This window comes from Macrotis lagotis, chromosome 1 (genome assembly GCF_037893015.1).
Source record: "Macrotis lagotis isolate mMagLag1 chromosome 1, bilby.v1.9.chrom.fasta, whole genome shotgun sequence".
Classification (NCBI taxonomy): domain Eukaryota; kingdom Metazoa; phylum Chordata; class Mammalia; order Peramelemorphia; family Peramelidae; genus Macrotis; species Macrotis lagotis.
The window spans coordinates 556,062,572-556,088,411 of NC_133658.1; the positions used below are offsets into that span (position 1 = coordinate 556,062,572).

General features: G+C 35.7%; 1 long non-coding RNA gene across 1 annotated transcript in view; it reads right to left on the reverse strand.

The window, feature by feature from the left end:
- Positions 1-1,076: 1,076 nt before the first annotated feature.
- The window catches only part of LOC141507081 (uncharacterized), a 58,072-nt gene continuing 33,308 nt past the window's right edge, over positions 1,077-25,840 (reverse strand). The window contains exon 5 of the long non-coding RNA XR_012474070.1: positions 1,077-1,126. This is a non-coding gene — a long non-coding RNA (uncharacterized LOC141507081). The remainder of the gene's footprint in view (positions 1,127-25,840) is intronic.

Below are 25,840 nucleotides of genomic sequence, written 5' to 3' on the forward strand. Positions count from 1 at the left end.
AGTTTCAATTCTTCAGGCTGTAGCATTTCATCAGCTGCAGTTATAAAATGTCACAAGAAGAATATTCATATTGAAATTATGAGTCTTTGTTTAAGGGGAAAACTTAAGGTTATCAAAAGAACTATGAAATTTCCTAAAGGCAATCCTCTCCTCCTTTTGTTAAATTATATGTTATTGCCATTTTTAGTGATTGTATAAAGTGTGCATATATATATATATATACATTTATCTATATCTCTGCAACTGTATATAAATGTATATCTTATTAAAAGATAAATACATATATCCATACTATATATATACAAATATATCTTAATAAAAATATCAGATAGGTAGCAGCATGTAATAAGATGTTTAAGAAGTCAATCTAAACATCCATGTTCATCCTCTATGTTATAATTTGGTCAATAAGTTTTTTTGTTGTTGTTTTTGCAAGGCAATGGGATCAGGTGACTTGCCCAAGGTCACACAGCCAGGTAATTGTTAAGTGTCTGAGACCCAATTTGAACTTGGGTCCTCTTGACTCCAGGGCAGTTGTTCTATCCACTGTGCCACTTTGTTATCCCAATATGGATTTTTCATACATTTTGTTTTTCTTTTTTTTTCTTTTTTTTACTTTGTAAATAGTAGGGCAGAGCTTTTTAAAACGATGATGGATCGCATTTTTGAGGCTTTGCAAGGTTCTGAGACTTGATTTAATCAATGCAATCTCATAATCAAAGGGTCTAGATCAAATTTACTAATACTAATAAAATGATCACACTTGGTGATCCTTTTGCAATGTGCGAACATAATAATTCTCTTATTGAATTAAAGAGAACAATCTCATTGGCTGAATAAAAATTAGGTATGTATTTGCAGGTATTTACATAGCTAAATCCTAGAAAAGTTTAGGTAATTCCTAGGTGGAAGACGGCATAGCCCTTCTTTATTCCTACCCCACCCACTCCAGTCCCAATCCAGTCATGGTACCAGCAGCCTGACTATAATCCAGAAAAATAAACATCTCATCCAATAGTTGGAAAATGAGTTTGAGAAAGGGTTTTAGGCTCAGGTACGGAAGCAAAAACATACCAATCAGATGCATAGAAATCCAAAGTTGGAAGCAGCTTCAAGGTGCAGGACCCTAGGCAGCAGGCAGAAAAGAGAGATAAAGAATTGAGATTCAGAGAGAGAAAAGGCTTCCAGACTCTTCAGTACCATCTGAATAAGGTGTTTGTGAGTTAGCTTGGAATTCATATTCCCTACATGTGTGCCTCACTACTATTATTCTGTAAATTTAAATTGCTCATACTGTCCACAGAAAATCACAATTTCACAAAACTTAAGGGAAAATCAAGTTTATTTTTTCCATGTTTTAATCTGTTTCTTTTTAAAAAATATTTTATTTGTTTTCAATTATATACAATAGTAGTTTCTACCTATCATTTTTTGCAAGATTTTAAATTTTACAATTTTTCCCCCACAGAAAGCAGTCAGATAATCTTTACATTGTTTACATGCTAATGATCAGAATTGAATGTGTTGAGAGAAAAAAATATACATCCTTGAAGAAAAAGTAAAATATTAGAGATAGTAAAATTATGTAGTACATAAGACAACTTTTTTTTAAAATTGAAGGTAATTGTCTTTGGTCTTTGTTTTAATTCCACAGTTCTTTCTCTGGATACAGATGGTAGTCTCAGTCACAGATTCCCTAAAATTGTCCCTGATTATTGCATTGATGGAAGGAGCAAGTCCATTAAGAAAACCAAGTTTATTACAAGAGAAATGGACATGCATGTGGAACCCAGAGCAGTCATGCTCCATACAAAAGTTTGCATTTTTATAACAGAAGAAAAAAAGGAAGGAGGAAAAAAAAAACAGATCTCCACCTAAAGAGGGGCATGGCATGGGAGGGGAATGGCACAATAAAGGAGGGATAAAGACAAAAACCCTTCCTGAAGGGGAGGAGCAAGGGAATGGCAAAAGCTTCATTCTTTTTCCTTGGGAACTGCTAAACCCCAGATAAGATGGTTTGTTTATCTACAAGGGTCCTAGTAGCACAAGCAATTTCTCAGCCTAGTGCATTGACTGATGCCTTTCTTAACATACAAGGAGTTCAGCTTGAAGTGTAAGCAAAAAATTATGTCAACTCAGGGTGGGATGTGGCAGGTGGGGGCTTTGTCCTTGACACATTCAGGGCCTCCTGCATGCACTGGGTCCAGTGTTTCTGTAAAATATGGGAACTCACAGACGTTCAAGGGATTCTTTAATATTGCTCCTCTTCTCTCTTCTCCTCTGCCTCCTTTCATCAATCATCATTACACCTTTAGTAAGTATTTAAGTTCCAAGCATATCATGCCTCATTTACTAATGTCAGTTGTTGTGAAATAATTTCAGTCATATCTGACTCTTCATGATGTCATTTGGGGTTTTATTGGCAAAGATACTGAGGCAAACAGGATTAAGTGACTTGCCCAAGGTCACACAGCTAATTATCTAAAACCAAATTTGAACTCACGTCTTACAGATTCAAGGTCCAGCATTCTATCCACCATATCACCTAGCTACCTTACTATAAGTCAGTAGCTCTTTACTAACATAGAGGAGAAAAATAATTGCCAGAAAAGGTGCCCAAAATTTACTTCCTAAGACTCACTTTCCCATAAATACACATGTTTTGTTATTTGGCGATTATCACATAGAGTGCTGCCAGACAATTCTTGAAGCAAGTATTGATGATGCTTGGTTGTAAGGATTTTGTGTAATTTACAAACTAGTAGTCTCTCTTGTTTCCTACACATGAATTACATTTTCCAAATTTTTTTTCATTATCCTTTTTGACCACCTTTGTCACTGAGAAGCATGTTGATTTAATGTGGCAGCTGCTTCCACTCTCAAATTCTACCCTCTAATCTCTCCAACTACAGAAGCTTCTATTATATTTTATGGTGATATTTTAAAAAATATTTATCACGAACAATGCAATATGAAATGGGCAAATGTCCCAAGAAATTATATTTCTTCTTGTCCTTAGATTCATGACTAGACCAAATCCATCAAACCAAGGTAGCTAGAACACTACAATTAGAGTCAAGAAGACCTCTTTTCAAATCTGGCTTCTGCCACTTATTAGTTATGTGACCCTGGGTAAGAATCTTATTCTCCATCTGCCTCAGCATCCTCATTTATAAAATTAGAATAATAATAATAGTATTTACCTTATAGGGTTGCTATGTGGATAAGATGGGGTGATATTTGTGAAAAGCTCTGAGAATCTTAAAGAAATCTCAAATCTATAAATCCTAACTGTTATTGCTTCTGCTAACAGTAGAGTTGAAGATGAATTGTGGTGGTGTAGGTGGTAGTGGTAGTAGTAGTAGTGGTGGTGGTGGTGGTAGTAGTAGTCAAAGTAGGAGTAGTAATAATAATAATAGTAGGAGTAATAATGGTAGTGGTCCCAATGGTAGTGATATAATAGTAGTAATAGTAATAGTGGTAGTGGTAGTGGTAGTGGTAGTGGTAGTGGTAGTGGTAGTGGTAGTGGTAGTGGTAGTGGTAGTGGTAGTGATAGTAATGCCTCTCCAAGGAGAATCTTTGCCTAGTTCTATCACTTTACTGGAACTTTCTTTATTCTTCTAGTTTCATTTATAATGGAAATGGCAAGATTCATATGATTTGGTACCTTTAATAACTGTATGTCAACTCATTGGTCATTGGACAAGTGATTCACATTTAGAGAACTAGTATCTAAAGTAATATTTATAGATGAATTTAAAATTTTTTATTCTAATTGCCCTCTTTAAACTTTTTCACAAAATTGCCATAGTCAGAAACAAAAAGGGACCACATAGGACTGGGGATGATCTTATATTTTATTTTATTTTTTCATTCCTTGCCATGGACAAAGTGGTACAATGGAATAGAGTGTTAGATTTGAAGTCAGAAAGCCCTAGATTAAGATCTTGATTTACTCACTGAAAAACTATGTGATCCTGGATAAGTCATTTGACTCCTATCAATGTCACTTTCTTCATTTGTAAAATGTGGGTAATAAATGCACCTTTCTTACAAGTTTGTAATGAGGATCAAATAACATAATACAAGTAAATGCTCTGCAAACCTTAAAGCTATCAATGCTAGTCATTATGATGTTGATGATTACCTTCTCAGTACTTAATTAGGTTGATCTTTAAAAAATAGACAGTCTTTTTCCAAGAGTATACTCAAAGCCTTTCTAGATTTCTAGAACCTGGAAGAGTTTTTAATCCCACCGGCATTGCATTTGTGAGCTGAGGGCAAGGTCATGATAGTAAATGTTTAACAATCAGCTCTGGGGTGGGGGGGTTGGGAATGTACAATTACACACTTTTAAGTTTAATCTGTACAACTAACATTCCCTCTCTCACTTTAAATCTAGACAATCAGCACAACAATAAATCAAGCCCTGATTTGTGCTACTTGCTAATTCCCAAACTAAACAGGTTCATTCTGAAATTTTTAACAATTGGCTCTTGCTCCAACCTTCCACTGTCACTCCACGCCAGAATGAAGCATTATAGGAGGACCTCAGTGGAAGAAAGATAATTGTAAAAAATAATTTTTAAAACATTTTCATTATGAACTTAAATATTAAAAAAATTTCCTTCCACACAGCAGAATACAAAAAGGGATTCTGTATGAAATCATGAATCTCCATTTCATACTGCTTGCTTCTTTAAAAGTACATAAATTCTGAATACTACTTTTCCAAATGTTCTGATTTTTTAAAAATTAATTTAAAATTTGGACATTTTAAAAATTTATTCTATATTTTTTCTGTGCATTTATGTAAATGTTACTATTTCCCAAGTACTGCGGGCTAAGGGCTAAGAGTACAAATACAAGCAGAAAGATAGTCCCTGAAAACTATGTACTTACATTCTAATTGGTGAAGATAGCACATAAAAAGAACTAAAAAAGGAATAGAGGAAGTTAGGGGAAGAAGTCAGATTGTTTGTTGTCTCACTGACTAGAATATAAAATCATAAATTGGAAACTAGGAATTTAGGAGCTATGTCACCAACTGCCTCATTTTACCAGGTTAAGGGTTCTGAGCAGCTAAGTGACTCTCAATTGATAGAACTCCAGGTGTAGAGTCAGGAAGACCTGAATTCAAATGTGACCTCAAACACTTACATGTTGTCTGACCCTAGGGAAGTCAATTAACTGTTTGCTTCAGTTCCCTCATCTATAAAACGAACTGGAGAAGGAAATGGTCAACCACTCCAGTAAGCTCAAGAAGAAAACTACAAAAGAGGTCACAAGACTGAAACTATTAAACAGTAAAGACTTAAGAAAATAAAAATGGCTTTTCTTAAGGTTACAGATATCAAGGAGAAAATCTGGAATTTGAACCCAGATCCTTTCAATTTCAAATCTGCTACTTTTTTCTACTGCTGCCTCCCAGGTGATCTTTGTTCCTCTCAGATCTAATCCTGTGATCCTTTGGTGACTTGTGCAAAAAAAAAAAAAAAAGTGACATAAAAGATATTGTAATCTAAAAAAAAATATGAAGGGGGAAAAGGAAAGGACCATATACTGAAAGCAAAAAATAACAATAAACCACTACCATGGTACCAAACAAACAATAAACTACCATACATCTCTCTTTTAATCTTTGAGTTAACGTACAATTTTGATTTGTTGGAGATTATTACTCACCATGATTCATAACCATGTAGCATTACTGAGAAAGAATACTGGTCTTGAATAGATGAGTTTTTGTCTTAGGACACAGCTGAGGATGCCCCAAAGCACTGCACAATATCTAAAATGCAATTCAGCCTCCTTTCATTCCCTTATTCAATTTGGAGGCTGGCTCATTGTGCTGTCATTATTGATGTTCTGAGGGACCAATTCAATGGGATGTCCATCCAACTGCATGTCAAAACTTGAGCAATATGTATTCTTAAACCCACTTTCCCCCCCATGGGTGTTTTACTTTGTAAATCATTTACTCTGCTGAATTTTTATATGTTTCTTGTTCTTTAGTCATTTCAGTTGTATCTGACTCTTCATGATCCCATTTGGGATTTTTCTTGGCAAAGAAACCACAGTGGCTTGTCATTTTTTTTTCTCTAGCTCATTTTACAGATGAAGAAATTGAGGGAAACAGGTTTAGTGACTTACCCAGGGTCACACAGCTAGTAAATATCTGAGGACAGATTTGAACCCAAGAAAATGAGTCTTTCTAATTCCAGGCCTGACACTAGCTATACTTGAATTTCTATATAGTGGTCTTAGATTTAAATGTAAAATGTTGCCCTGCTGTGTATCCCATGCCTCTTGGTTGGTCATGTTGTACTATTTTAAAATTCAACAAAACATTAAATGAACAGTTATTAAATGTAGATTGTATGTAAGGTATTATATTAGGTAATGAAGAAGAATCAAAGTTTTAACTAAAACAATCTTTACATTTTTGGAATTTATTAACCAAAATAATATGATAGAGTGACTGCCCCCAATACAAATTATGACTTATTCATCATTTACATTTAGTTAAGGTTACATTAACTGAGTTTTTATGAAATGTATACACTGGATTAGGGATCAGAAACCTGGGTTTTTGCCCCAATTTTGCCACAACCTCAATGAAAATTCCACTCCAAATATTTCATAATAGGTAGAGGTAATTAGGACTTCCAAAACTCCCAAATAGTCTGAACCAGACAAAGTTGTAATTGAGAAATGTTTAACAAAATAAATAAAAATGCAACTAAACATGGATAAAACTCAAGAACAACCTCATATACTCTTGAGGGCCAGAACAGGTACACAAAGAAAGTCTAATCACCAGTAGATTGGTCACTCTTCAGTAATGGCTGACAATGAACAAAGAAAAATTCTAATTCTAAATAGTACCAACTTTCATATAATTCCCTTCTGGGTGTGTGTGTGGTGGGCAGGGGGATGAATGAATAAAACATTTATTACTTTTAAAAAAAATTATTAAACTCTTACTATGTGCAAAATCTGTGTTGAAGATTGTGTATACAAATTAAAAAAGCAAGCCCCTGAAATCAAAAAAATCATATTCTAATAGAGGAGACAATATATATTGAAGGTTTCAACTACAAATCAGAAAAAGATTCCATTGTCCTTTAGGTTCTTTAGTGCTATTTCCACTGATAAAATCATATCATTTTCTGATGTCAAAGCATTTTTGCAAGGAACTTTCTTTTCTGGGTCTTCAATAGCTGTAGTTTTATATCACCTGTAGGAGTAGTTGCCAGGTTCCAACTCCATAGGACTTCTATTCCTGGATGATAACTATGAAACTTGGGCTGGAAGCAGTACTAGTATGCAGGAAGATGCTGCTCCTATCTGCTTATTGGTGGTAATTGGTCATCAGATGTTGAAAATAATGATGGGAAACGTGAACCCTCTCTTCCCAATGATTTCTCTCCTCAATAATGACTATGGAATGAAAGGCATTTGATTTACCTGGTCAATATTGCCTCCCAACTCTGCCTTGATGTTTCTGCTGAGTTAGCGAAGCTATGAGAAATGGTACCAAGTTATTAAGAATTAAATAAATTTTTAATTTTAACAATTTTTAGTGGAATGGGGCAAAAATGATAAACATTTTTGTTTTTATATCTTTAATAGCTAGCACAGTTCAAGAGACATTACAAGTATTAAATAAGTGCATGGTGAATTCAATAGTCTATCCATAAACATTAATTTAACTCTTGGTTTTGAAGTGATTTATCACAGAGAAAGTAAATCATATCAATATATGAATTCTTGTTATAAATTCAATGAAAAGATATAAAAATTTTTTCAGTTTAAATAGAAGGCTGCTTCATGGGTTCTCTTTGGAAAGGCAAATGAAAAAGTTAAGTAGGATTCAATACATAGCCCAAAGCAAAAAAAGTACCCCAAGTATCATTTCATTGGTACTTGGTCATTTCACCAGTTAGATCTCATGATAAGCAAAAATAAAACAGAACACTGTGAAGACAATTGCAATCTATTGCAGTGAATGAAAGAACACCAACAAAGAATTTGTGACCTTCAAATCAAGACAACATTTATCTATCTAATTATAACCGTGGATACAGAGACAATAGAGGGAAAAATAAGTTAGAAAATATATTTCAGGGGCAGCTAGGTGGTGCAGTGGATAGAGCACCAGCCCTGGAGTCAGGAGTTCAAATCTGACCTGAAACACTTAATAATTACCTAGCTGTGTGGCCTTGGGCAAGTCACTTAACCCCATTGCCTTGCAAAAAAACTAATACACACACACACACACACACACACACATATTTCAGAGTTAACAATGAAAGAAGTCAAAGAGGAAAAGACTTCTTATAAGCCTTTCTGCAGATCACTAAGCCTTTTTTTTCAATAAATGAATGAAAAAGAATTTGTTGGGCACTTATTCTGTATAGCATTGTCCTAAACACTTGGAATACACATAGAAAAGCAAGAGAATCTTTCTTCTCAAGAAGTAATGCTACTATATTCACAAACTGTGAAGTTCTTTTATTCTTGGTACTTTCTGTGGTGGCTAATCCCTCTACTCCTAAGGTCTTTCCTAAGCTAACACCCCTGTAGTGGCTCTCCACTACTCTTTCCATTATGGACTCCTTTGTAAACCAGTTCAGCTCCATACTGTCCTCTTCTTTGCAGTTCTTTGTGCCCTTTTAATATCAATGATCTTGTCTTGCTAAACCTCAGTTTTAGATTATTCCCACCATCTGCTACCTTGACTACTCTTCATATGTAGCTGAATGAAGTTGGAGAAAATCAAAAAAATTCTTCTCTCTAGATCCACTAACATAAATTGGCACTCATTAGCAAGGCAATCCTTTTACACTTTCCTAATTGGTTCACTGTCCCACTCATTATAGTGGTTTTCCCAAAACTTTTCATGTCTTTACATCTTTTCAAATCTTTTATGTCTCTCCTCCTCCCACCCTCTCTGCTGAAAACTTGCCTCATTTCACTGAACAAATTTAAGGTGATTTGCTGAGAGATCCCTCTTTTCCCCCTTCCTCATCTCATATAACTCAGATGATTTCTGCAGCTACCTTCTTATTCACCCCTCTCCCACATGAGGAAGCCTCCATACATGTCCATGCTCACCCCCACCCCAGTGACTAGATCTCCACTAACTGTCATACTATATTTCTTCATTTTCTTCTTAACACCACAAATTGTCTTCCAACCTCATTCTGAACTAAAACTGTTCTCTCTGAGTAAACCATGATCTCTTAACTGCTAAATTTAATGAATTTTTCTCAATTCTCATCCTTCTTGACCTCTCTGCAGACTTTTGTACTGCTGATCATTATATTTCCTTGTACAATGTTCTCTCTACATTTCATGACACTACCCTATACTAGGCGCTTTTCTTTTTTTTTTTTTGCAAGGCAATGGGGTTAAGTGACTTGCCCAAGGCCACACAGCTTGGTAATTTCTTAAGTGTCTGAGGCTGGATTTGAATTCGGGTACTCCTGACTCCAGGGCTGGTGCTCTATCCACTGTGCAACCTACCTGCCCCTACTAGGCCTTTTACTACCCATCTAATCACTTCTTAATCTGTTCTGCTGAATTTTTATCTAGGTCACTTCCACTAAAGGTGAATATCTTCAAGTCTCTATCCTGGGCCTCTCTTCTCTCTATATATTATTTTACTTGGTGGTCTCATCACCTCCAGTGAGTCAATTGTCATCTTTATGCAGGCAGTTCTCAAATCTACTTATCCAGCCCTAACCTCACTCCTGATTTTTAGGCTCACATATCCAGCTGGCTGCTGATTAGACATCTAAAAAGGTATGTCCCATAGGCATCTTAACATGTCTAAAACTGAAGTTTTCCCTTCTCAGGAACTTTCCAATTATTTTAAGGATGCCATCAATCTCTTAATCACTCCCAACTCTTTACTTCTCTCATCCCCCATATACAATCTATGACAAGTCCTGTCAAATTTTGCCTTTGTAACATCTCTGGTATAGTAGCTAGGTGGTACAATGGATAGAGTTCTGAGTCTAGAGTTAGACTCATCTTCCTGAGTTCAAATTTAACTTACTAGTTGTGTGACTGAGCAAATCACTTAACCCTGATTTGTCTCAGTTTCTTCATCCAGAAAATGAGCTAGAGGAGAAAATGGTAAATCTCTCTAGTGCCTTTGCCAAGAAAGTGGGGTCACAGAGTCAGATATGACTAAAAACGATTGAACAGCTATAAAAACATCTCTAACAAGTATTCCCTTCTCTCCTTTGGTACTACCACCACCCTAATGCATAATGTCATCACCTCTTACCTAGAGTATTGCAATAGTTTGCTTGGTTGATCCTCCCTGACTCAAGTCTTTCCCACTCCAGTTTTTTTTCAAGTCTCAAAATTATTGTTCTAAAGCACAGGACTGACCATGTCATCCCCCATTCAATAATATCCATTGGTCCCCTATTAATTATAGGGTCAAATTTATAATTCTCTGTTTAACTTTAAAAGTCCTTCATGGGGATGCCCATCAATTAGGGAAGGACTGAACAAACTCTGGTATATGAATGTAATGGAACATTATTCTATAAAAAATAGTGAGGGACAGGACTTCAGAATAGCCTAAAAAGACTTGCTTGCACTCATGCTGAATGAAGTGAGCAGAACCAGAAGAACATTATACACACTAAACATAACAACGGCTGATGATCAACTATGGTGGACTTGATCACTTCAGCAGTAGGATAATCAAAAACAATACTAAAAGACTTGTGATGGAGAATACCATTCAGAGAAGGAAATCTGGAATTTAAATGCAGATCAAAGTTTACCATCTTCAGTGTTTTAAAAAGTTGTCTTATAAATTATATCAGTTTTTCCTCTCTCATTTTCTTCTTCCTTTTGGATGTGAGTCTTCTTTCACAACTTGATTAATATGGGTTTATGTTTAGCATGGTTATAGATATATAGCCCATATTACATTGCTTTCTGTCAGGGAGAAAGTGAAGGGAAGGAGAAAAATGTAAAACTCAAAACCTTGCAAAAAAGAATTGTTGAAAATTACCATTACATGTTGTTGGAAAAATAAATAAATAAATAAACAAATAAATAGAAAGGGAGGAAAAAATAAAACATGACTCCCTTGTACTTTTCTATTATCCTGATACCTCTACTGCTCCCATCCTCACATAACTTATGTTACACTGGCCCAATCCTTCTTGCTGTTCTTTGAAGAAAATGCTCCATCTATTAACTTTAGATGCATTTCCTGGCTGTTCTCTATTGCTGAAATTCTCTTCCTCTTTCTCATTTTTGCTTCCTGAATTCCTTAGTTTCCTTCAAATCCCAGCTTGAAACCCCTATCTTCTACCAGAAGCTTTTACTGATCACCCTTAATATTAGTGTCTTTCCTCTATTGATTATTTCCAATTTGTCCTGTATATATTTTGTTTTTATCTAGTTGTTTGTATGTTGTCTTACCCATAAGACTGTAAGTTCCTTTTGTTGTTGTTTAGTAGTGTCCAGTTCTTCATGACCCTATTTGAGGTTTTCTTGACAAAGAAAATATTGAAGTGTTTTTACTATTTTCTTTTCTAACTCATTTTACAGATAATGGAGACTGAGGCAAACAGGTTTAAGTGACTTGCCCAGGGTCACAAGTTATTAAATGTCTGATCAGGATTTGAACTCAGGTCCTCCTGACTTCAGGACTACAGACTCTATCCACTGTGTTACCCTAGCTCCTTTGGAGTTCAATATCTTTTCTCTTAACACGTAGTAGATGATTAATAAATACTTAGTAACTGATTGACTAAGCTCAAACTTTGATGGGCATGAGAATATATTTAGGAGATTTCAGCTGGAAATGGAATGGAAAGGTTACATGGTCCTTAGGATGTAGCAGCAAACAAGATGGCAATGCCTTTTCTTTAATGTCATTCGGACTAAACAAATAATACTTCTGATATTCAAGTTTCTGAGAGTGCCTTGGACTTTGGTGTTAAGAACTTTCTTTTCTGAATCTTCAGGTGCTGTGTTTACCCAAGATCTAAGGGCTTTAAAACCTGAAGAAGCAGTTGCCAGGTCTCCTCTCCACTAAGGTTGCCTAATAGGATGATGGTGACTTGGAATAATACATTAGAATGGGAAGGTGGGAGGGGCTGCCATTTCCAGGGTTCTTGAGCTTATCTGCACATCAGTAGTAATTAATCAGCTGTTGGTGCTGGTATGATGCGGAAGGTGGGTCATTCTCCACAGCAATTGTTCCCCTTAATAATAGTCATAGCAGGGGCGGCTAGGTGGTGTAGTGGATAAAGCACCAGCCCTGGAGTCAGGAGTACCTGGGTTCAAATCCGGTCTCAGATACTTAATGATTACATAGCTGTGTGGCCCTGGGCAAGCCACTTAACACCATTTGCCTTGCAAAAACTTAAAAAAAAATAGAGCAAAGCTAGGGGTCTGAGAAAACTTCTTTTCCCCCAGGATCCTGGTTTATATCTAAAAAGATCTCTGAGAGAAGGTAATAGTGAAGTGGTGATAGTGGTCTGACTCTCCTGGCAAGAGTCAATCTTGTAAATTTATAACATTTGTAAGAAATACAAGTGGAGGACTGAGTGATTTTTTGGAAATAACTACTGTAGCTCATAGACTAATTTGCTTTTAAATCATAGTCTGATTTGCTTTTAAAGACTCCCATTATATTCTTTTATTTTAAAGTAATGAGATTATCCTTCTTAAAATATAAATAAATCTTGTCTGTTCAGCCATCAGGTATTACAGCTAGCCTCTACTCTGATCTTACTCAAAACAAGAAACATCTCAGCATTGTGCCTGATGGGTTTTGCTCTCATTGAGCAAAGAGCTACATAAATGCTCGGGACTTTCTGGTTCTGAGAGAATGCATTACCTTCTATCCACTAGATCTGCTTCTCTTTTGAGTGGCTGGACTAGTCTAAGGTGTGTGGCTAGTGTGGATTTACCATGCAAGCCTTCTACCCTTATTTCCACAAGAGATCTATAGCAGAGGGTATGGGTGTGGTAATTGCCACTGGCATTGGTTTGGGACAAATATTTTTTCAACCATAGTACTGACTATGTAGATGTCATCAATTCTCTGCCTCATATATGGGGAGTCTTTTTTATCTGTCTCTTTTTCTCAGAAGTTTTGACCTACTCCATTTCTGACCTGGGCTAGTTCTTCCCTCTCTAGGCATCCAATGGTTTACTAAGTGTTTCCTGTGTAACTGACCTTGGCTAATCAGAATCAACTTTGGGAATAACTGAGGCAGCTAGGTGGTGCAGTGGATAGAGCACTGGCCCTGGAGTCTGAGTTCAAATCCAGCCTCAAACACTTAAAAATTACCTAGCTGTGTGACCTTGAGCAAGTCACTTAACCCCATTGCTTTGCAAAAACCAAAAAAAGAATTTAGGGGCAGCTAGGTGGTACAGTGAATAGAACACTGGCTCTGGAGTCAAGAGGACCTGAGTTCAAATACAAATCAGACACTTAAAAATTATCTAGCTGTGTGGCCTTGGGCAAATCACTTAACCCCATTGCCTTGCAAAAACCTAAAAAAAAAAAATATATATATATATATACATATATATATATATATATGTATATATATATATATATATATCTATCATAAACTTTGGGAATAACTACCAGAGTGTGTTATTATATAAAGTTTAACCCATATGGGTTAGTGTAAGTTTTTTCTGTAAAAGGCATGGAAACAATTCTCAAAGTTTGATTGGTTCAGGGGACTAAAGTTCAAGCTGCTAATATAGCTCTCTGTTTACCTGGATAGAAAAGACAGCCACCAATGAGGCAGGGGCTCCTGACCTTTCTCCAGCATCTGAGGGACATTCAGGACCATGAGAAGGACCAGAGAAGGAAAGTTATGGTTATCTGCATCAGTGCTGTACCCTCACTGAATATACTTCCTCTACCATGGCTAAGCAAACTTCCTTTTGTTAACTACTAAATGTTCCAGAAGTAAATCATTCTATTCCAATACTGAACTTAAAATACAGCCAAACTGAGTTAGCCTGCTATATTCAACTCCAAACTCCCTTCCTACCAGAAACTTCCTCTTCTTTGTTATATTTCACTGAACCCTAGTCATAGGACTTTTAAATAATGGAGTCACTCCCCAAAGGAGGCAGAATAGGTTCAACTATATGATGGGTTTTACTCTCTGCTTAGGAGCACCAGGCAACAAGTGATATACATACATACATATGCTTATTTGTATGTAAACAAACATATAAAATATATAAATATATAATACACATAAATGCAAATATATAAACACAAATATATAAAATATGTACACATATAAAGATAAATACATAAACATAAATTAAAACAAATATACATATTCAAAATATAAATATAATCAAGCAATAATCAATAAACATTTGTTGTATGCCTATTATGCCAAACACTGGGGATAAAATAAAAATAAGCAAAAGACAGTCCCTGTCCTCAAGGAGCTTATAATCTAATAAAGGAGCCTATAGTCTACACAAATATATAAAATAATTAAATATTTTTATATATGACACTGGCATATCAAAGCAATCTTCAGGCACTCACTCACTTTCTGTGATCAGTCCTAAAACATATGAAAGTAGTGTAGACAATATCACACAGTTGTCATTTGATATTCAATTCATTTTATCAAGTAAGACCAGGCACAAGGTGAAGACCTGACATCATGGTAATGGACTTCTGGCAAAGGTACATAGACTCAGCCGAAATCCAGTGCACAATAGAACTTTTAAAGCAAATAATTTTTGGTTCACACCCTAGCACTGGCAGCAACCTCCCAGATTAGTTTATCTCCTATATTTTCATCTCAGTGGCTAAAGTTTTTTGATTTTTTTGTTTTTGCAACACAGTGGAGTTGTGACTTTTCCAAGGTTACACAGCTAGTATGTATCAAGTGTCTGAGGTCATATTTGAAGTAGGGTCCTCCTAACTCCAGGGCCAGTGCTCTATCTACATCATCACCTAGCAGCTCCCATGACTGATAGTTTTAAGCAGATTATTCAGAAGATTAACCTTCAACTAGCCCTTCCTCACTTAATCCAGTTCATTTCCATGTCACTTCCATGATATTATGGTCCTCTTCAAGAAAGGACAAAGAACAACAACCTTCAGTACACACATAGTAGGAGAGACTGACATTTCTCCTTAGAATTCTCTCCACCTGTGCTTCTTTACCTTTGACATGTAAGCCTTCTGCCTTAATTTTCACAAGGGATCTATAGCAGGGGGCATACTATGGCAATTTTCACTAGCATTGGGTTGGGACAAGTATCATTTGTTCAACTATAGTACTGGTTAAGTGGATGTCATCAATTTGTGGAAAGCCGGTAGTCTCTATTTAAGAAAATAATAGCTATCTCTGCCTCACTTTTGAGTAGTCTTACTTTTGTCTCTTTCTTTTTCATAGAAGTTTTGACTGATTCCATTTCTGACCTGGGCTGATTTTCCCTCTTTAGGCAACTTGGTACTACTCCCTTCTCCTATATTGATGCCAGACTTGGTGAGGACACCTTTAACTCTCTAACAACTCAAGACTCTCAAGCTGAAGTGATCCACCAACATTGGCCTCCAGAAGCAGGGAATACAAGTTTGTGCCATCATACCTATGGTAGTCTCTTGAAGTATCTTGTCATACCTCCATTAGGATCCTCAGAGGAACAGGAAGGGAGCATGAAAAAAAAAAGTCTTCTTTTTTAAAAATTTATTTTATTTTTAATTTATGGAATAAAACAAGTATTTCCAAAACATAGTTTAATAAATAAGATGATTGCACATGAAACCTATCATGTACAACTTGCTATTCCTTTTAAAAATATAATAAATTATCATATACATTTATTTTTTCCCTTTTTTTTTTCCTTCCTCCCTTCCTTTCCCCTCCTTCCCTATTCCCCCCTCCAAAAAGAAAGCTTTTTTCTTCCCTCATTTCCAAAGAGATTCTTGCCTTTCTGGTCCTGTTTTTTGTTTGTTCGTTTGTTTTACAGTAAAACAATCACTTTTATACCTGAAGTGGAATCTTCTCAGGCCTCAACCTAGACTCCTAGAGGTTATGGGACTCTAGTGTTTTTTTTATTTAGTTTTTGCAAGGCAATGGGGTTAAGTGGCTTGCCCAAGGCCACACAGCTAGGTAATTATTAAGTGTTTGAGACCAGATTTGAACCCAGGTACTCCTGACTCCAGGGCTGGTGCTTTATCCACTGTGCCATCTAGCCGCCCCATGGGACTCTAGTGTTGAGAAATCCTCCAGAAATTGGCTTGAATTTGGTTCAGGTTTCCCAAGTTTCCAATGAATTCCATCAGAATGCTCTAATAGGTTTCAATACTTTCCCAACTTCCTTAGACTTCTGTAGACATTTCTTGTCAGCAGACATAGAGGTAACTTAGAGGCCCCTAGGATTGAAGGTATACTGTATATGTTAAGGGAAATCAGAACACAGTTTTCTTCTATTTAGGGGACTAAGATACCAGGATGATTATTATATGTCTAGGACATTTCAGAATTCATAGTCCTTACATATTTCTAAATAAAAATTCTAAAAAATACTTTGTATACCTATAACATAGTAGGCTATTTTATGTGCTTTGGGAGACAGAAAAATGAAGAACAATATTAAATTCAGTCCATACACATTTATTCACTAGGTACTGTTCCCAGGATCTGGCTCTAAGTGCTGTTCAAAGAGATATACCAAAAAAAGATAATTTGACCTCAAATAGTTTATATTCCTCCATGGGGAAACAATACACAAACAAATACAAGACAAATGCAAAGTAATCTTACAATCAAAGAGGTTTCAAAAAAGATCTCTGTGCTGAGCCTGTTAGGGGCTCAGTAGATTGGAGGAGGGAGCATTTTAGGAACAGGGGCTGTCTATACAAAGAAGAAGAGATGGGAGACCAAATGTTATCTAAGGGGAAATGCAAGGAGGCCAATTGGAGTGTAAGTGAAAAAGTGTGTAATTGTGCCAGAAAAAAATGCTAGTTACAAGTTATGATGGGTTTAAATTCCAAATAGGTTCTGATGTCCAGGATCCTTCCTCTCTCATTTTGTTCTGGATTGGGGCATGACCCAAGCAGGTGCTTTGGTGGCACAGAGGATAGAACTCTGGGCCTGGAGGCAGAAAGACCTGAGTTCAAATCTTACCTCAGACTTCCTAGTTGCATGATCCTGGCAAACACACTTAACCTCAGTTTCCAGAGGTATGAAATGGGAGTAATAGTAATAGCACTTATCTCCCATGGTTGCTGTGCTGATCCAATGAGGTAATATTTATCAGGTATCTAGAACATTTTATTCATTCATTTTCATGCATGTTCAACTCTTTGTGATTTCATTTGGGATTTTCTTAGCAAGGATACGGAAGTGGTCTTCCATTTCCTTCTCCAGATCTTTTTATAGATGAGGAAATTGAGGTAAACAAGGTTAAGTGACTTACCCAGGGCCACCTAGTGTCTGAAGCTAGATTTGAGTTCATAAATATGGATTTTTCTGATTCTAGAGGTAATATCCTATCCAAGCTGCTCTTAAATGCTTTTTTTCCTTTCATCAATGAGAACCTCATAGACATTCAAAAGTTAACAAAAAGGGAGATCCTTAACTATTGCAGAATGGTATATAATAAAAAGAGGTCTGGAGAGAACACCTCAAGTAATTCAGCTGAGTGAATATCCCTTGTCTAAGTTGTCCATTGTGATTCATCATTTAAACATGATGCTTAAAAAAAGACATAGTGCCTTGAGCTTCTGTTTCAAGACCACGTGACCAAGAAATGATATCAACAGCTTGAGCCTCCACCCCAAGACAACCAAAATTTGAACATATTTTAAGGAAAAACTAGCATAACTTGCATGAGGGGAGGAGTTGAGATGTTGATTCCACCACATACCTTCTATCACATAATGAAATTCTCAATCTGTTCTAATGAAATTCTTCTTATGAGTTTCTTCTTCTTTACCTCTTTTCCAATTATTAGTCACTATGCCACCTTTCTACCCCAAGATGATTAAGGCTCAGAGATCCTTAATAAGGTATTTCTTAAAGAGGAGAAGTATGAGACCCAAATCACACAGGTGTCTAAGCTCTCAAGTCTCTTTCTTTTAAGCTACTCATTGCTGAGTCATTTGCCCTCCTAGTCAACTAAATTTGTCTTAATTGTTTCTGGTATTGTTTTCATATCCTGAATTACAATGCTGATTGGAGGGTATATTTTGTGCAGCTTGAACCAATTGGTTCTGATTTTCTGAGGGAAGTTATTATTTTGGAGAGGATCAATAACTCTGCAAATAGATCACATTTTTGTAACTCTTCCCAATATTTTTGACTTACAGTCATGTTATTTTGATGTTCTGATATTCAGATCCAATTTAAATCCTTATTAAGGTTTCTGATTCTCATTTTCCACCCTCATTTTAGGTGAATTGGAGGCTCTAGGAAATTCTGAAAATTGTATTTTAGTGATTCTGAAAGCTCATACAAAGAAGAGCTTCACTAATTCAGATTCCAATAATACTTTTAATAATTAAAATAATTGATGTGACTATTGACTAAAACATTTAAAATATTTTTTCTCTTTGAAATTTCAGCATCTTAATTATGAGTAAGGGAATACAGCCAAAATTAATCACTTTTTCAAACTCAAAAATTAATAATCCATTCTGTAAGAGAAGGTCCTACCTCCAGGTGAGTCAACGTAGTCATAGATTATGATGATGTTTTACTGTAGGAATACCTTTGATCCCTTGATAGAGTAAGATCAACTCTCTGACTGAGAAGGGAATAATGTACTTGGATGAGTAAACAAATGAGCAAAAAAACTCTGGGGGTTTTGAATAGCTAAGCCTTAGAGGAATTTTAAGAGTTGAATAGTAGGCAGATTTCTAGTCAGGAGCTGTTATAGAGAAAACACTTGAAGAGAGAGATAGGTATTTTTCTCTCCTTTCCACTATTATCTGCCATGTAGCTTTAACAGAGAGATATTTGACCAGTACATTGCATCCAATGGGGATCTGAGACATGCACTCCAGACAGAGATATAGAGATGGTTGAGGGAAGAAACAGCTTCAAGGAATGTTGTACTCCACAGCAAAGAAAAGAGTCTCTAGGGAAAGGAGACCCTGGGAATCCAGATGAGCAACTTTTGCAATAGAGATGTTTTTCCAAGGAAAGATGTGAGGACTCTACAAAAAGAGAAAGCATGTCCAGGTTCTGCAGTTTTAGACTTGTGAGTTAGTTACTTTTGACACATTTCCATTGCACTCTGAGTGCACTCCTCTTCTGATTGATATTGTGTGTATTTGTGGGAGAGTGTGCCCTAGATTTATGGGGAGGATGTTTTGTAGCTATTGTTTTTAATATGTCATATTAACAAATGCCTTGTATCTAGTGGCTGAATGATAATGAGTAATACACCCATGGGGGCTCATGAGCTAATTATAATGTTAGGAGTACACAATATACAGTTATCCTTAGAACTCGATGTAGTAACAGTGCTCTGAGGCAATAATCCAAAAGGGATACTGCATTTATATTTAGTTTTCAGGAATGAATTCCTGCATATTAAAGTACTTGACAGCTTCTAAAAAAAAACTGTGAGTATACTCCAAGGGTCTGTCCTGGACCCTCCATTATCACTATAATATGATTTGTAGGCTGCTTCAACTCCTATGTGTTCAATTATCATTTCTATACAGTTGATTACCATTGAGCTCTCTTTAAAGGCTGGAATTGTTTTTGCCTTTCTTTGTATCACCAACATTTAGCACAGCTCCTAGTACATGGTAGGAACTTAGTAAATTTTTTTTGTCAATTTAATTTGACTATATTCAGCTCTAATTGCTCTCCCCAAATCCAAACCTAATTCATGAAATATCTATTCATTAGTCATTTTCAAATGAATTTTCCTGAGGTATCTTAAACTCAGCATGTCCAAAATAGAACTCAACTTTGGACTTAGTCCAAATAGTAGGCTAGAAAAATAAAAATTTCTAGTCACCCAAAGGCAATGGAGACATCATGGTGGATGTAAATCTGTTGTATCATTTTACTAATGATGAATTAAATGCAAAAAGTCACATAAAGCATTACATCAAAGATATTTTTTGAATGAAAAAGACTTTCTGGTCATTGTAGTGAGGAAGAGTAAAGAATAAGAGATGGGCAACTGATGCACTCCTCTAGTGTCCTATTAATGTATATATAAAAACTAGAATATGGCCTCCAGCACTCTGAGTGGCAATTCTATGGAAGATTTATAGAAGAACATGGACAAGAGTCAATAGGATGTGAAAACAAAAAACACATTCCTCCTCTTGAGAGAGTGGTTGAGTTTCAAATGCTCTAAACACATACAATTGTGTCATGATTATAAGTGTACATGGAATATGAAAGAAACATAAAGGTCTCCAAGTCATTGCAATCCCTTCATACTCCAGATGAGGAAATTGAGACCCAGAAGAGATTAAGTGACTTGTCCAAGAATACACAGAAAGAAATAGAGGCAGGTTTCAAACCTATTTCCTCTGACATTTCTCCCTAATAACCAGTCATCTTAACTGTTATAAGGAAAGGTGAAATTGGGGGTAGCGAGATGGGACAGTGGATAGGAGGGCTGGACCTGGAATCAAGAAGACCAATCTTCCTGAGTTTGTATCTTGACTGTGTGATCCTGAGTAAGTCACTAAACCCTGCTTGCCTCAGTTTCTTCAATTGTCAAATGAGCTAGAGATGGAAAGGGCAAACCACTCTAGTCTCTTGGTCAATAAAATTCCAAATGGGATCGCTAAGAGTCAGACACAATTGAAACAACCAGGAAACGAATGCAGTGTTTTTTGTGTTTTGTAAAGACATTAATAAATAGAATTATATCAGATGATTTCTAAGGTCTCTTATAGCTCTATAATTCTATGAATGAATGGTAATCTTTTCATCCATTTACATCTCATTTATATAAATTAACATATTTTAGAATATTAAGTAGACTTGAAATGTTAAAACTGCTTTTTTTAAAAAAATTGTAAATTCTGTTTGTTTTTTGAAAATGAAGTCAGACCTGCAGTATTATCTAATTATTTCAAAGTACTGGCACTCCCTGAATTATGAATATTTAACATGAATAGATCATCTATATAATGGACCTCAATTTATACTTTTCCCCCTACCATTCAAACATTCAGTTACTAGTTCAAACACCTAGTCACTAGTTCAGTGACTAGATGACCTAGGGATCTGGGTGCTATAGCAGAAAGAATACTGTACTTGGCATAAGGAAGAAGAGTTCAAACTTTACCTCAGACATTTACTGGCTATGTGATACTGAGCAAGTGACTTAATCCTTCTCAGTCTCAGTTTTCTTATCTGCTAAGTGGACATTATAATAACATCTACCAGACAGGGTTTTTGTGAGAACTAAAAGAGATAACATAGACAAAGTGCTTTACAAACTGGAAAGCTATCATTATTATTATTATATATTATGTATGTTATATAATATATATTATAATACTAGATATTACTGTTATTGCTTCTCATTATTGTTGTTATTGTTACCTCTGAGGGATCTTCTCATTCAGAGAACCAGTAATTCTATAAGGCCTACCTTGTTTTCCTCTAAAGGACTGAGTTTTCTCAATCCTCACCTTTCTAGATCTCTCTGCAGCCCTTAATCATCCTCTCCTCTTTGATATTCTTCTCTTAAGGTTTTCATGACATTTCTCTATTCTGTCCCTCCCACCTATCTGTCCAGCCTATATTGGTTTTCTTTCCTGGATCTTCATTTAGATGTAGACTGCTAAGGGAGACCTATAGACCTTTGTTGTAGACCTTCTTCTCTCATCCTTCTGTTTTATTTCACTTGAACTCATTATACTCCATGGATTCAATTATCATCTCTATGAAGATGATTCTTATCTATTTACTCGGCCCTAACTTTTTTTGCATCTTTAACTGCCTATTGGATATCTTGAATTAGATGTCCAATAGATATCTTGTTGTTATTGTTGCTCAGTTGTTTCAATCATAGTCAACTCTTAGTGAACCCATTTAGGGTTTTCTTGGCTAAGATAATGGAGTAATTTGCCATTTTCTTCTCCAGTTCATTCTACATGAGGAAACTGAGGCAAATAGGATGAAGTGACTTTTCCAGTGTCACATAGACTGCAACTAAGTATCTGAGGCCAGATTTGAACTAGGGCAGTTGAGTCTTCTTGACTTTGGACCCAGTACTCTATCCACTGCAATACCTAGCTGCCCCATAGGTATCTTACTGAGTTCATTGTCTTTCCTCCCCAATCCTTCCCTTTTTCTAATATCCCTATTACTATTGAGAGCATTATCATCCTCCCAGACACTCAGGCTACTACCTGGAATTCATCCTTGACCCCTCATTCTTTCTTCCCCCTCCAATCAGTGGTCAAGTCCTAACATTTCTACCTTTACAAAGTTTCTCTTAACCCTGCTTCCTTCTCTCTTCTGACACAAAAATTGCCTTGTATCCAGGACCATCTCCAGTGGTCCTGATTCATGTCTGGTTACTGGACCCAGAAAGTGAGGAGAAAGTGAGGCTGGTAACTTTGCAAGCACCCCTCACTTAAATCCAATTCATGTGCTTGTCATGGCATTACTTCCCTGATGTCTTGGTCTTCTTAAAAAATAAAGGACAAATATTATTATCATTATTATTATTATTATCATCCAAATTCAGTAACTAAGATTTCCCAGGTTAAATTGCTACCTGATTACTAGTTTCAGGACTGCATAGAGCTGTAGAAATATTCCAGACTTTAGAATGAAAAGGACCCAAATTCTAATGCCAACTTGATCCCAATTTGACCTGATAGAACGAGTCCTTTCAACTTTGTTGGCTTCATTTTTCCTCCTCTGTAAAATGAGGTAGGATTTAGATGCCTAAAGATTCCTTGTAGTTCTAAATCTATGGTCTTCCCAACATCTCTTTCTCCTCACTCAAGAAAATCATGTATATCCCATGATATTCCCTTCTCCTTCTGTCATTTGCCATCTTTTTGTTGTTCAGTCATGTCTCACTTCTCATGATGCCCTTTGGGGTTTTTTTAGCAGAGATACTGGAATGGTTTGCCATTTCCTTCTCCAGCTCATTTTACAGATGAGGAAACTGGGACAAATAGAATTAAGTGACTCTCCCAGGGTCACATAGCTAGTGAACGTGTGAGGTCAGATTTGAACTCATGAAGATGAGTGTTTTCTGATTCTAGACCTGGCATTCTCTCTTTCCACTGGTTATTTACTATTTACAGCTCAGTTAATTCTACCTCAGTCAATCTCTCTCTCTCTCTCTCCCAGATCATCTTTTAACTTTCTTTATCCTCCCCCTCTTTCCAGCTCTGATCCAGTTCCCATAGGAAAATCTTGCTCTCTCATTATTATATTGAAAACAATAATAATAATAATACCTGAGCATAAAAGCAATGTTTCTTGTATGCATCTATGAAGGAACAAGAAAGCCAGCAAAATGTTTTGAAATGAAATTAGACATAATGGGAAAAAATACCAACAACCTCTTTATTTCTTGAAGGTTCCCAGAAGAGCTCTTTAGACTATCTCTAAAAGGCAATATCTACCTCTTTGCTTTCTTCTAAATTTGGGGCTCTTGTTCATTTTGCAAGTCAAAGACCCCTTCTGGCATAACTGTAAAGAATAGATTCCTCAGAATAATATTATTATACGGATAAAATGAAATATGTAAAATTGTCAAGGGGAAACAATTATAAGGAAATACAGTTCTCAAAATGTTAAAAAAAAAAAGAAAATATAAGGAACCCTAAGTTAAGAAACCTGTAGATAAATCTGCTTACCCTCAAACTTGAATTCAAGTTAAATAAAAGCCTATTTCTCACTGAACTTTCTTATTTTTTTCATGTTATGACATTATTTTTTCCATGATTATTTTATTGCAAATATCTGATATTTAGCAACTTTGTGCACTAAATAGATTTTTTGCTGCCCACTTCTATCCCAGTCTCCCTTTGAAAAGTCCAATGGTACAATGTGAGCCCTGAGTTTTAATCTGTCCACTGCCAATTACTTTCTGTGAGGACATAAGAAAATCATTTAACCTCTCTGCCTCAGTTTCCTCATTAATAAAATGAAGACAATAATCCTACCCACTTCACAAGATTCTTTTGAGGATCAAATGAGATAATGTATGTGAGTATGCATCATACTGTAGCATACTTTATAATGCAAACTATTTATAACATTATTTCTAGGAGAAAATGTGTACTGACTTCCAAGGAACTGATTTACCATAGAACTTTTGGAACATAATCTATCTGTAAGTTGAGAATTGTTTACAGTGATGATGTCTCATTATATTGATGTTTTTGTTCCTTTATAAGGATATGGTATTTTTGAATAAGTATTTACAGTACAGTTTCATGGATATTATGTATGGAAAGAGAGATGACCTAGGGGCCTCAAAGGTCTCACAATACACTAAATAGCTCTTTCATGTGAGAAAATCACTTGGAGACATCATAGTATAATGGCCCATTAAGCTTGGTAGTAGAAGACCTGGGTTTACACAGTTTTTAGTACACCTCTTGTGACCATGTGTAAATCTCTTAACCTCTTAGAGTCTCAGTTTCCATACTTATGAAGAGGTAATAATGTTAGCACTAACTATATTATATCTTACGTATATATTTGTTGTGAAGAAAGTGATTTATATATTGTAATATGCTATATATACATGAGTTATTATTATTATTATTATTATTATTATTATTATTATTATTATTATTACTACTACTATTACTACTATTTAGATCAGGAGTCAGCAAACTGTGGCCTGAGAGACAAATCCAGTCTGCTATAGATTTTCATAGGGCTCATGAGCTAAAAATGGTTTTTACATTTTCAAATAAAGCCGGGGATGTAGTTCAATGAACCCTGATTTATCTTACAGTTGTTTAGTTTTTAGACTTTTAGATTTAGACTTTTCAAAAAGAGACTGGGATAGAAGAAGTAGGCAGCAAAAAGTCTATTTAATGTACCAAGTTGCTTAGTTTCTTCATTCTATGGTTTCATTTTCTTCCTTCCTAGAATGAAGGGGGTTGAAAATGATGACATTTTGGGTTAGATTTAGCTCAGAGGTCCTATATTCTATTCACTATTTCAATCAGTTAAGTTTCACTTCAGTCCCAGGATAAAATAGAATTATTTGAAAATTTTACTATTTTCTTTTCTTGGTATATTTGATATTGATATATTTTCATTACACAATCTTTTTTAGTCCTCAGTTCTTCTCTTAGCTAACTGATTTTTCTGCAGTAGTCTCTCCATTATTGTTGTTGTTCAGTTGGGTCTGACTCTTTTTGAACTCATTTGGTGTTCTCTTGAAGAGAAATTGAAATGGTTTTGTCATTTCCTTCTCCACCTCATTTTTATGAATGAGGAACTCATGTAAATAGGGTTAAGTGACTTGCCTAGTCACATAACTAGTGTCTGAGGCCAGATTTGAATTCATGAAGATGAATCTTCCTGATTCCAGGTTTGTTACTATTCACTGTGTCACCTAGCACTCCAAGTAATCTTTCTATTGCTCCTCATATTGCAGCTTTTTCACCCATTTATTGCTTTCTTATGGAATGATTTTTATTCCTGTACCTACTGTGCAGTGATTTATATATATTCAAGGTTTGTTATTTAATTTAAATAAAGTAATGCCTATTTATTTAAGTAGTCTTTTATCATTTTGGTTTTTTTGTAATTACAAATAATCGCAGTTTCTACTGGGAGACTACATGGCTGGCCTGGACATAGGATAGTTC